The sequence below is a fragment of the Pseudorasbora parva genome, chromosome 12 (genome assembly GCF_024679245.1).
Source record: "Pseudorasbora parva isolate DD20220531a chromosome 12, ASM2467924v1, whole genome shotgun sequence".
Classification (NCBI taxonomy): Eukaryota; Metazoa; Chordata; class Actinopteri; order Cypriniformes; family Gobionidae; genus Pseudorasbora; species Pseudorasbora parva.
This window is the reverse complement of record NC_090183.1, coordinates 9,061-21,732: the sequence shown is the minus strand read 5'-3', so window position 1 is coordinate 21,732 and position 12,672 is coordinate 9,061. Positions and strand designations below refer to the sequence as shown.

At 43.5% G+C, this 12,672-nt stretch overlaps 1 long non-coding RNA gene across 1 annotated transcript; it reads left to right on the top strand.

The window, feature by feature from the left end:
* LOC137093393 (uncharacterized) lies at positions 1-8,272 on the top strand. The gene is made up of 4 exons (XR_010908442.1): positions 1-49; positions 146-464; positions 2,734-2,865; positions 8,138-8,272. It is a non-coding gene; the product is annotated as an uncharacterized lncRNA (long non-coding RNA).
* Positions 8,273-12,672: the final 4,400 nt, after the last annotated feature.

Sequence of the window (12,672 nt, the reverse complement as noted above, 5' to 3'; positions counted from 1 at the left end):
CTGTGCTGGAAGAGACTCAGGAATCGGCTCAGGTTTGGAATTAATAATAGTAGGAAATCTTTTAATGCTGTTGGTTTTAACTTGTTCTTATTTATTATTGTAGAAATCTATAGTGCATTGTCTGGTTTTGTATTTGTATTTTCAGTGGATAGAAGCGTCATATTGTGTTTGGATATAATGAGGAGCTCTTTTGTTGGATTGGAGTAGAGATGATGCAGTTTGTTCATCTGACACGGATGTAAAGAGACGTCAAAAGATTGAAGGGAAACTAAAGATGGAAACTCTTCAGTTTTGGCTCTTTTATATGTTTATTTTTGCACTTCTACATTTCTTTAGTCTTCATCAGTGGTGTATCTTCCCCCGTTACTGTCATGTTCTCAGTGAACTTGAGGCTGTTTTAATCTCCAATGATCTGAGGATTAACACAAGCGCCTCTTCAGATGCTTCAATGTCACTGGAAATGGGTGAGTAGAGAGTTCAATTTAAACTGCATTTCTATTGAGACTGTTCTGTGTAACAATGGATTCATTTCATTTTAAAAGTAAACATGGTGGTATTTTGGATTTGTGCATCAATAATTCACTACTTTATCCATTAAACAACTTGTTCAACATTCAGACATCTAATTTAGGGTACTTTTATTTTGAATATTGCTTCGAGTTTGCACAACTTTCACTGATGTAATGTAATTTCTGATGAATAAAAACCGTATGTAGAGGAAGTTCTGAAGAGTTGATCCAGACTGGTTTAGACTGTGGATATTTCTGATTAATGTAAACCGTATGTGGATGAAGTTCTGAAGAGTTGGTTCAGACTGGTTTAGACTGTGGATATTTCTGACTAATGTAAACCGTATGTAGATGAAGTTCTGAAGAGTTGGTTCAGACTGGTTTAGACTGGATATTTCTGATTAATGTAAACGTATGTAGATGAAGTTCTGAAGAGTTGGTTTAGACTGTGGATATTTCTGATTAATGTAAACCGTATGTAGATGAAGTTCTGAAGAGTTGGTTCAGACTGGTTTAGACTGTGGATATTTCTGATTAATGTAAACCGTATGTAGATGAAGTTCTGAAGATTTTGTTCAGACTGGTTTAGACTGTGGATATTTCTGATTAATGTAAACCGTATGTAGATGAAGTTCTGAAGATTTTGTTCAGACTGGTTTAGACTGTGGATATTTCTGATTAATGTAAACCGTATGTAGATGAAGTTCTGAAGAGTTGACCCAGACTGGTTTAGACTGTGGATATTTCTGATTAATGTAAACCGTATGTAGATGAAGTTCTGAAGAGTTGATCCAGACTGGTTTAGACTGTGGATATTTCTGACTAATGTAAACCGTATGTAGATGAAGTTCTGAAGAGTTCATCCAGACTGGTTTAGACTGTGGATATTTCTGATTAATGTAAACTGTATGTAGATGAAGTTCTGAAGATTTGATCCAGACTGGTTTAGACTGTGGATATTTCTGATTAATGTAAACCGTATGCAGATGAAGTTCTGGAGAGTTGATCCAGACTGGTTTAGACTGTGGATATTTCTGACTAATGTAAACCGTATGCAGATGAAATTCTGGAGAGTTCATCCAGACTGGATATTTCTGATTAATGTAAACCGTATGCAGATGAAGTTCTGAAGAGTTGATCCAGACTGGTTTAGACTGTGGATATTTCTGATTAATGTAAACCGTATGCAGATGAAGTTCTGAAGAGTTGACCCAGACTGGTTTAGACTGTGGATATTTCTGATTAATGTAAACCGTATGCAGATGAAGTTCTGGAGAGTTGATCCAGACTGGTTTAGACTGTGGATATTTCTGATTAATGTAAACCGTATGTAGATGAAGTTCTGAAGAGTTCATCCAGACTGGTTTAGACTGTGGATATTTCTGATTAATGTAAACCGTATGCAGATGAAGTTCTGGAGAGTTCATCCAGACTGGATATTTCTGATTAATGTAAACCGTATGCAGATGAAGTTCTGAAGAGTTGATCCAGACTGGATATTTCTGATTAATGTAAACCGTATGTAGATGAAGTTCTGAAGAGTTGATCCAGACTGGTTTAGACTGTGGATATTTCTGATTAATGTAAACCGTATGCAGATGAAATTCTGGAGAGTTCATCCAGACTGGATATTTCTGATTAATGTAAACCGTATGCAGATGAAGTTCTGAAGAGTTGATCCAGACTGGATATTTCTGATTAATGTAAACCGTATGTGGATGAAGTTCTGAAGAGTTGACCCAGACTGGTTTAGACTGTGGATATTTCTGATTAATGTAAACCGTATGTAGATGAAGTTCTGAAGAGTTGACCCAGACTGGTTTAGACTGTGGATTCAGACTCTGGATTCAGCTGTGGGGATTCTAACCCTTCAACTGTGGATTCAGCATTTCCCCCAATGCTTTCCTCCTAAATGTGCAAACTGAATCTGAGTATATAAGGTTGGTATGTAGGGTCTTTTTCTTTTAAACCAGTCTTGAGTAGTTTGTCTTGTTTGTGGATGTATGCTCTTGTAATTTGCAAATGAGCACAATATAACCCTAACAGACAAATTTACAGCAGTCTTTGCATTTATCCAACCCTGTAATACTTCCATACCGTTTTATCCCCCCTCCCTTTATACTCCTTGTATTTATGCCTTTGTACCATTTGTAATCTCATCATGTCAGTGTCTCCTCTGCTGTCGATGTAATAAATGCAGTGCAGCGTTTCTGGTTTACGTCAGAGCTGTGCCAGAATGCCGGCTCACCATTGGCCGAAGCTGATCATGTGACTGAAGATGAACGAAGGTCTTGTGGGTTTGGACCGACATGAGGGAGAGGAATTGATGACTGCATTAGTTAACCCCCCCAAAAAGGTAAATTCTAAGCTATTTTTGCAACTTGTGTAAAATCTCTCAGTCTCTGTGTAAATGTGTGTTTTTTATGTTGTTCCCTTGTGCATTGCTTTTGTCATTGTGTTTCAGGCTTTGTCCATTTTTTGTATTTATGCATTGTGCTTATGTCTTTTTAATATTTTTTTTGTATCATGCCACTTTGGTTTACACCTTTTTATGCCATTAGTATTTTGCTTTTAGTTCTGCCCTTTCTCGTTATCATCCCTCTTCATGCCCTTATTCCCCTCTGCATTACATCTGTGAAGTTTAAATGTCTTAATGGCTGGCCTTCTAATTATAGTGCCACTAAAACACTGAATATGATTCTTGAACGTAGAAGTGTCTGTTCTTCAATCTACCAAAATCTCACCTCTTTATCACACCTGATGTTATTTGACTGGCTCCGTTATTAGCAGAATGAATTAATGCCATGACACTGGCGTTCAGAACTGTATCTCCACCTCAGCACACTTGAGGGGGTCTGTGCAAACATGCCAATGTTCCTTCCCATACAGCTTTAAAAATATCTTTGACTGCATTAATTAAATTGTCTTAACACCATCCCTATGAAAGGGTTGCTTTTGTATTTGTCTTCACCTCTGGTATCTATTTAACACTTGTTTGACGTTGTTGTATTTTTTTAGAATTTGTCTTTTTGTAGCTTTTTTTGTCTGCCAATATATTTTTTTCCCATATTCAGTACCCCATTTGTAATTTGATTTTATATCCTTTACTTATGCTCCTTTAATTTGAGCAAATACGCAGATTTATTTTCATGATCTTGTCTCCATTGACTTTACTACTTTAAAGCCCCTTCCTATTTTTAATCTTATACATTTGCTTTAAAGTACTGTGTGAACTTACTGGTCTTTTTTTCTTCTTTTTTTAAGTAATTAACTATTTCTGTCCTTATCTTGTAGTTCCCTTTTTATGCACTTTTCTTTCTCTCTGATTCCCTTGTCTATGTAGTTTTAGTTTTTAATTCTTTTTGTATTGTGTGATCTCTTATTATATTTTCTATGGCTTTTTGCCCAATTGTATTTGTATCTGTTTTGCTTGGTCGGTTTTAATATTTATAAATGTTGTTAAAGAAATACAGAAAATACATTTTAATTCCTTGATTAAAATGGCCAGTTGTTTTAATTGGGAACTTAATTTATTTGCTTTGACCTTCTGGAAATGTGAAGAACTTTTTAGTGGTCAACCGATGTAACTCATTTGTGCAAATTGTTTCTTTACTTGTTGAGCAATGTTTGCCAACAGCTTTATGGTGGAGAGTTTGGCCATCCTTCAATGCTGTGTCTGGTTAACCAATGTGAGTTATTCTACTATAACAGCAGAACAGGGTGTAGTGATTCATCTGCCGGTGCATATCCAAAGCCACTTCAGCTCCAATATATAGGGGTATCCCGCACTCGGGGAGAATTGGGGAGCGGAGATGTGTTTATCAATGTGTGTACTAAAGCTTTAGGGATGGTTGCATGGTGCTTTTCTATACATTTATGCAACTATTATCTACTTGTGTTTGTGCGCCTGTGCACCTTTTTGTACTTATGCCCTTGTGTCCTCTTGTATGCACCACTACATTTTTAAAGCTTGTCATGATTTTTGCCTTTCTTTTCATTGCAACTTTTTAAATAGTTTGTTTCATTTATTTATACTCTTGTGCCCTTAGTCTTTGTTTATTGTATATTTTGTAATTTAGGCTTTTTATTATGCCTTTTATACTCCTTTGATTTATGAACACTTTATGATGTGATGGCTGTCTTTTCATTGTCCTTTCTATTAGAGTTTCCCTTTTTACTCTTGAGCTTCTACTTTTTGTATTTACATTGCCTCTTTTTATATTTTGTACATTTTTTTTAATAGCCATTTTCACTCAGCATTACATTACCAGAATGACTTTACCTGTAAATATACTTTTGTTCCCACAAACAACAGCTTTCGTGCTTTTTACTGTAAGATACCATTTACACAACAGCAGCAAAATACTGGTGACATTTGTGAATTCAGTCATCAGACATGATCTTTAAAAGCTGATAATTTCCATAACTTAGGATTGGTCCAAAGCAGAATTCTTCCATTATCATGTTCTGACTTTATACATGAAAATACCCATAATCTTCATTCCATGTTCACAAAGAGCACATACCAGCAATTAACTAGTAATTTTACAACTTCTCTTACTGGTTAATAGTCAGAGCCAGTTTACCTGTATTTTTGAAAAGGTCCTGTTGACACATGATCTGTTTCCAGTAATTTACCAGTAAAGGTTGTCTGTGCTAAAGGGGCTAATGTTTTTGTTTGTTGCCCTTTATGTTTTTGCAGGTTTATGATGGTTGAACATGGTTGTGGTTGATCATTATGATTGTTCAGCCAAGCATTTTTCAGGGTTTACAAATGTTTTCTGCCTTCCAGCTGTGCTTTCTTGTGTTTGAGACTTTATCTGTTTTAGTTTGTGAGGATATGCTTTATCTTCTTCTTTCGGCTGTTCCCTTCAGGCGTCGCCACAGTGAATCATCTGCCTCCATCTAGTCCTATCCTCTTCTCTCAGACCGACTACCTTCATGTCCCCCTTCACTGTATCCATAAAACTCCTCGTTGGTCTTCCTCTTGACCTCCTGCCTGGCAGCTCTAACCTCAAGATTATTCTCCACCCATTCCAACCTGCCTGCACATGCTTCACCTCTTTTCCACACTCCCCATTGCGCTGGACTGTTGACCCTAAGTACTTAAAATCCTGCAGCTTCTTTACCTCTTCTCCCTGACCTCACTGTTCCACTTGGTTCCTCTCATTCACACACATGTATTCTTTCTTGCTGTGACTAATCTTCGTTCCTCTTCTCTCCAGAGCAAACCTCCACCTCTCTAGGCTTTCCTCCAGCTGCTCCCTGCTCTCACTACAGATCACAATGTCATCCGCAAACATCATAGTCCATGCAGATTCCTGTCTGACCTCCTCTGTCAGCCTGTCCATCACCACTGCAAACAAGAAGGGGCTCAGAGCCGATCCTTGATGCAGTCCCACCTTCACTGTGAAGTCCTCTCTCACCTACGGCACACCTTACCACTGTCCTACTGCTCTCATACATATCCTGGACCACTCCAGACCTCCTCATACAATAGCACAGCTCCTCTCTTGGTACTCTGTCTTATGCTTTCTCTAAATCTACAAAGACACAATGGAGCTCTTTCTGACCCTCTCTGTACTTCTCCATTAACATTCTCAAAGCAAATAATGCATCTGTAGTGCTCTTTCTTGGCATGAAACTATACTGCTGGTCACAAATGTCCACTTCTCCCTTTAGCCTCTCTCTCTTCATCCTCTTCAAAACTCTTCTAACTTCACCCTTGCTAATACTTTCTATTACCTGGTCAACAATATTTGCCTTTACAACTCTTCTCTGTTATTTTCCTCATTTATCAGTTCCTTAAAGTACTCCTTCCATCTTTTCCTCACCCTCCTGTCAACACATTTCCATCTCAATCTTTCATCACTCTAACCTGCTGCACTTCCTTTCAATCTCTATACCTCTGCCTTGCCAACCAATACCCTAACCCTTCTTTACTATCTAACCGTGCATACTTGTCCTAATAAACTTTCTGTTTGGCCTTTGCCACATCTATCTTAACCTCACGCTGCATCACCCTATATTCCTGTCTACTTTCCTCCGTCCTGTCACTTTGCCACTTCTTCCACGCCAGCCTCTTCCTCTGGATACTCTCCTGGACTTTTTCATTCCACCACCAAGTCTCCTTGTCTTCTTTCCTCCTTCCAGATGAAACACCTAGCACCTTTCTACCTGTCTCCCTGATCACTTTGGCTGTAGTAGTCCAGTCATCTGGAAGCCCTTCGTGACTACCTAAAGCTTGTCTCAACTCCTCCCTGAAAACCACACAGCGCTCTTCCTTTTCCAACTTCCACCACTTTGTCTTCTGCTCTGCCTTTACTCTCTTCACCTTCCTCACCATCAGAATCCTCTTACACACCACCATCCTATGCTGTCTAGCTACACTCTCACCTACCACTACTTTACAATCGCTGTTCCTGCCTCTTCTGAAAGTATGTGTTCACCACAGCCATCTCCATACTTTTAGCAAAGTCTACCAACCTCTGTCATTCTGGGGTAATTTCCTGATGACCAAACCTGCCCATCACTTCCTTGTCCCCACTATTCCCTTCCCCAACATGTCCATTCTAATCTGCCCCATCACCACTCTTTCACCTCTGAGAACAGTCTGCATCACTTCCTCCAACTTGCTCCAGAATCTGTCTTTCTCTTCTTGCTTACAACCTACTTGTGGAGCATAGGCACTAACAACATTCAACATCACACCTTCAATATCCAGCTTCAGACTCATCAACCTATCTGACATGCTCTTTACCTCCAGATCATTCATCACAAACTCCTCCTTCAGAATCACTCCAACTCCAACATTTTTCTGCCTGTCCACACCATTATAAAACAGTTTAAACACTGCTCCAATGCTTTTAGCCTTGCTCCCTTTCCACCTAGTCTCATGGACACACAGATCGCAACTTTCCTCCTTTGCATCATATCTACCAGTTCTCTGCCTTTACCTGTCATTGTACCAACATTCAATGTCTCTACTTTCAGTCCTAAACACCTGCCTTTCCTCTTCTCTCTCTGCCTACTGATACACCTTCCTCCACTAACACACATTCTTTCTCTCCTTCTTTGACTAACATTAGCCCAATTTCCTTCAGTGCCCTGTAGGTCGACGGCACTGGTGGCGGTTGTTGTTAACCCGTTACCCAACCGATCCGGTATGGAAGTCATATTTGTGCAAAATATGTGCATATTTGGCAAAAAAATTACGTTGGATGCCCTTCCTGACAGAATACTCTCTATTTATCTGGGCTTGGGACCGGCACAAAAGGTACACTGGCATGTGACCTCCTGTGGCTAGACTCTTGTGAGGATATGCTTTATAATATGCTGTTAAACCTGTTAGTAAACTTAAATGTAAAAGTAGAATAACTTAAAGGAACAAGGCACAAATATTGATTCCTTTACTGTGACTGACTAAACCTAAACTTATGTCCCTTTCAAAATTTCTATGTACCCTTTGTTTTCATCTGTGCACTTATTTTACTTTGTGTATTTACTTTTTTTCTATTTCCTTTTATACTCCGTGCATTTATGACTGTCAAACTAATGGCTCAGTGAGCGAATCACCACTTGTTCTGCCCAGCTCCTAATCTCCTGCATTTCCACTGGTTTATGCCCAGCTTTAGGTCATCAGTGGTTTCTACACAGCTTCCCTCACCCACTCCCTTTGCCAAAGACAGCCAGTCCTTCATCCCCACCTTTGTTGGTTCTCCAGCAAACTGCTGTGATTGGCATATGTCATACCAGTTCTACCTCTGACTCCAATGCAGTCGGTTCTCCCCCATGTCTACCAACCAAGTCTTCACTGCATTTTTGTTTTTATGGTGTTGATTTATGCATGTGTAATTGTATCTAAGCATTTGTTCTGAAAATAAAGAAAAATATACATTTGTAAATGGTTTATCATTTTTTGTTGTTGCAGGCGGTGGGTACGAGGGGTACGAGGGGTACGAGGGGTACGAGGGGTACGAGGGGTACGAGGGGTACGAGGGGTACGAGGGGTACGAGGGGTACGAGGGGTACGAGGGGTACGAGGGGTACGAGGGGTACGAGGGGTACGAGGGGTACGAGGGGTACGAGGGGTACGAGGGGTACGAGGGGTACGAGGGGTACGAGGGGTACGAGGGGTACGAGGGGTACGAGGGGTACGAGGGGTACGAGGGGTACGAGGGGTACGAGGGGTACGAGGGGTACGAGGGGTACGAGGGGTACGAGGGGTACGAGGGGTACGAGGGGTACGAGGGGTACGAGGGGTACGAGGGGTACGAGGGGTACGAGGGGTACGAGGGGTACGAGGGGTACGAGGGGTACGAGGGGTACGAGGGGTACGAGGGGTACGAGGGGTACGAGGGGTACGAGGGGTACGAGGGGTACGAGGGGTACGAGGGGTACGAGGGGTACGAGGGGTACGAGGGGTACGAGGGGTACGAGGGGTACGAGGGGTACGAGGGGTACGAGGGGTACGAGGGGTACGAGGGGTACGAGGGGTACGAGGGGTACGAGGGGTACGAGGGGTACGAGGGGTACGAGGGGTACGAGGGGTACGAGGGGTACGAGGGGTACGAGGGGTACGAGGGGTACGAGGGGTACGAGGGGTTAGGGTTAGGGTTAGGGTTAGGGTTAGGGTTAGGGTTAGGGTTAGGGTTAGGGTTAGGGTTAGGGTTAGGGTTAGGGTTAGGGTTAGGGTTAGGGTTAGGGTTAGGGTTAGGGTTAGGGTTAGGGTTAGGGTTAGGGTTAGGGTTAGGGTTAGGGTTAGGGTTAGGGTTAGGGTTAGGGTTAGGGTTAGGGTTAGGGTTAGGGTTAGGGTTAGGGTTAGGGTTAGGGTTAGGGTTAGGGTTAGGGTTAGGGTTAGGGTTAGGTTATAGGGATAAAAACGAAAAGTGCACCCCCTTGAAGTGCACCCCCCCCGTAACTCCGCCCCCTTTGGTCCTAGGGGGCAGAAACTTTGCCCTTATACTAATTAGGCCACGCCCTGTCGATTGGGCGTGGTCCCATCCCTCTAGCTCCTCCCCTTTTTGAGATATGGTTTTGCACCCCCACAAGTGCACCCCCGCTTTAACTCCACCCCCTTTGGTCCTAGGGGGAGCAACCTTCGCCCATATACTAATTAGGCCACGCCCAGTCGATTGGGCTTGGTCCCATGCCTCTAGCGCCACCAGGTGCCGAGATATGATATTGCACCTTTTGTGATATTGCACCCCCCGGTGCATTTTGCTTCCTTTTGTGCTAGGTGGAACAAAATTGGTGTATATACTAATTGGGGCACGCCCAGTCGATTGGGCTTGGTCCCATACCTCTAGCGCCACCAGGTGCCGAGATATGGTATTGCACCCCCCGGTGAATTTTGCTTCCTTTTGTGCTAGGTGGAACAAAATTGGTGTATATACTAATTGGGCCACGCCCAGTCGATTGGGCTTGGTCCCGTACCTCTAGCGCCACCAGGTGCCGAGATATGGTATTGCACCTTTTGTGATATTGCACCCCCCAGTGCATTTTGCTTCCTTTTGTGCTAGGTGGAACAAAATTGGTGTATATACTAATTAGGCCAAGCCCAGTCGATTGGGCTTGGTCCCATACCTCTAGCGCCGACAGGTGCCGAGATATGGTATTGCACCCCCTGGTGCATTTTGCTTCCTTTTGTGCTAGGTGAAATCGATCCAAGATCCGACCTCCGAAGAAGCCGGAAATGGTTATGCGCGCTCCATCCAACCGCTGACCACTAAAGAGGGATACTGGACGAGGCCAGGGCCAAAGCCCACAGTACCCTGCTCCGTCTCCACTGTTTGGTGTGTGTGTGTGTGGTGTGTGTTCATGTACTCATTTATGAATTAACTAGTTAATTTATTTATTTATTTATTAATTAATTTATTTATTTATTACTACTGTATTTATAGGAAAAGAGGGGGTATGTATAGATAATAACAAGAAAGAAGGAAATTATATGATAGAATAATAAATTAAGAGCCATCCGTTCCTCCTCAGGGGTCACACCAAGCCCGGGGTGCGGGTCAAAGGGTTAGTTTAGGAGCGGGCTATTATGGCCCGGGTTCAGATCCCGCGGGCTGTAACTGGGTAGGGTTAGGCGTATGAGGGGTGAATGCCCCAGGGTTGTACGCCAGAGGTGTGAGACGGGTAGGTTTAGGGTTAGAGTGGTGTGTGCACCTCAGGGTTATGCGCCAAAGGTGTGAGACGGGTAGGTTTAGGGTTGTGTGGTGTGTGCACCTCGGGGTTATGTGCCAGAGGTGTGAGACGGGTAGGTTTAGGGTTAGGGTTAGGGTTAGGGTTAGGGTTAGGGTTAGGTTAGGGTTAGGGTTAGGGTTAGGGTTAGGGTTAGGGTTAGGGTTAGGGTTAGGGTTAGGGTTAGGGTTAGGGTTAGGTTAGGGTTAGGGTTAGGGTTAGGGTTAGGGTTAGGGTTAGGGTTAGGGTTAGGGTTAGGGTTAGGGTTAGGGTTAGGGTTAGGGTTAGGGTTAGGGTTAGGGTTAGGGTTAGGGTTAGGGTTAGGTTATAGGGATAAAAACGAAAAGTGCACCCCCTTGAAGTGCACCCCCCCCGTAACTCCGCCCCCTTTGGTCCTAGGGGGCAGAAACTTTGCCCTTATACTAATTAGGCCACGCCCTGTCGATTGGGCGTGGTCCCATCCCTCTAGCTCCTCCCCTTTTTGAGATATGGTTTTGCACCCCCACAAGTGCACCCCCGCTTTAACTCCACCCCCTTTGGTCCTAGGGGGAGCAACCTTCGCCCATATACTAATTAGGCCACGCCCAGTCGATTGGGCTTGGTCCCATGCCTCTAGCGCCACCAGGTGCCGAGATATGATATTGCACCTTTTGTGATATTGCACCCCCCGGTGCATTTTGCTTCCTTTTGTGCTAGGTGGAACAAAATTGGTGTATATACTAATTGGGGCACGCCCAGTCGATTGGGCTTGGTCCCATACCTCTAGCGCCACCAGGTGCCGAGATATGGTATTGCACCCCCCGGTGAATTTTGCTTCCTTTTGTGCTAGGTGGAACAAAATTGGTGTATATACTAATTGGGCCACGCCCAGTCGATTGGGCTTGGTCCCGTACCTCTAGCGCCACCAGGTGCCGAGATATGGTATTGCACCTTTTGTGATATTGCACCCCCCAGTGCATTTTGCTTCCTTTTGTGCTAGGTGGAACAAAATTGGTGTATATACTAATTAGGCCAAGCCCAGTCGATTGGGCTTGGTCCCATACCTCTAGCGCCGACAGGTGCCGAGATATGGTATTGCACCCCCTGGTGCATTTTGCTTCCTTTTGTGCTAGGTGAAATCGATCCAAGATCCGACCTCCGAAGAAGCCGGAAATGGTTATGCGCGCTCCATCCAACCGCTGACCACTAAAGAGGGATACTGGACGAGGCCAGGGCCAAAGCCCACAGTACCCTGCTCCGTCTCCACTGTTTGGTGTGTGTGTGTGTGGTGTGTGTTCATGTACTCATTTATGAATTAACTAGTTAATTTATTTATTTATTTATTAATTAATTTATTTATTTATTACTACTGTATTTATAGGAAAAGAGGGGGTATGTATAGATAATAACAAGAAAGAAGGAAATTATATGATAGAATAATAAATTAAGAGCCATCCGTTCCTCCTCAGGGGTCACACCAAGCCCGGGGTGCGGGTCAAAGGGTTAGTTTAGGAGCGGGCTATTATGGCCCGGGTTCAGATCCCGCGGGCTGTAACTGGGTAGGGTTAGGCGTATGAGGGGTGAATGCCCCAGGGTTGTACGCCAGAGGTGTGAGACGGGTAGGTTTAGGGTTAGAGTGGTGTGTGCACCTCAGGGTTATGCGCCAAAGGTGTGAGACGGGTAGGTTTAGGGTTGTGTGGTGTGTGCACCTCGGGGTTATGTGCCAGAGGTGTGAGACGGGTAGGTTTAGGGTTAGGGTTAGGGTTAGGGTTAGGGTTAGGGTTAGGTTAGGGTTAGGGTTAGGGTTAGGGTTAGGGTTAGGGTTAGGGTTAGGGTTAGGGTTAGGGTTAGGGTTAGGGTTAGGTTAGGGTTAGGGTTAGGGTTAGGGTTAGGGTTAGGGTTAGGGTTAGGGTTAGGGTTAGGGTTAGGGTTAGGGTTAGGGTTAGGGTTAGGGTTAGGGTTAGGGTTAGGGTTAGGGTTAGGGTTAGGTTATAGGGAT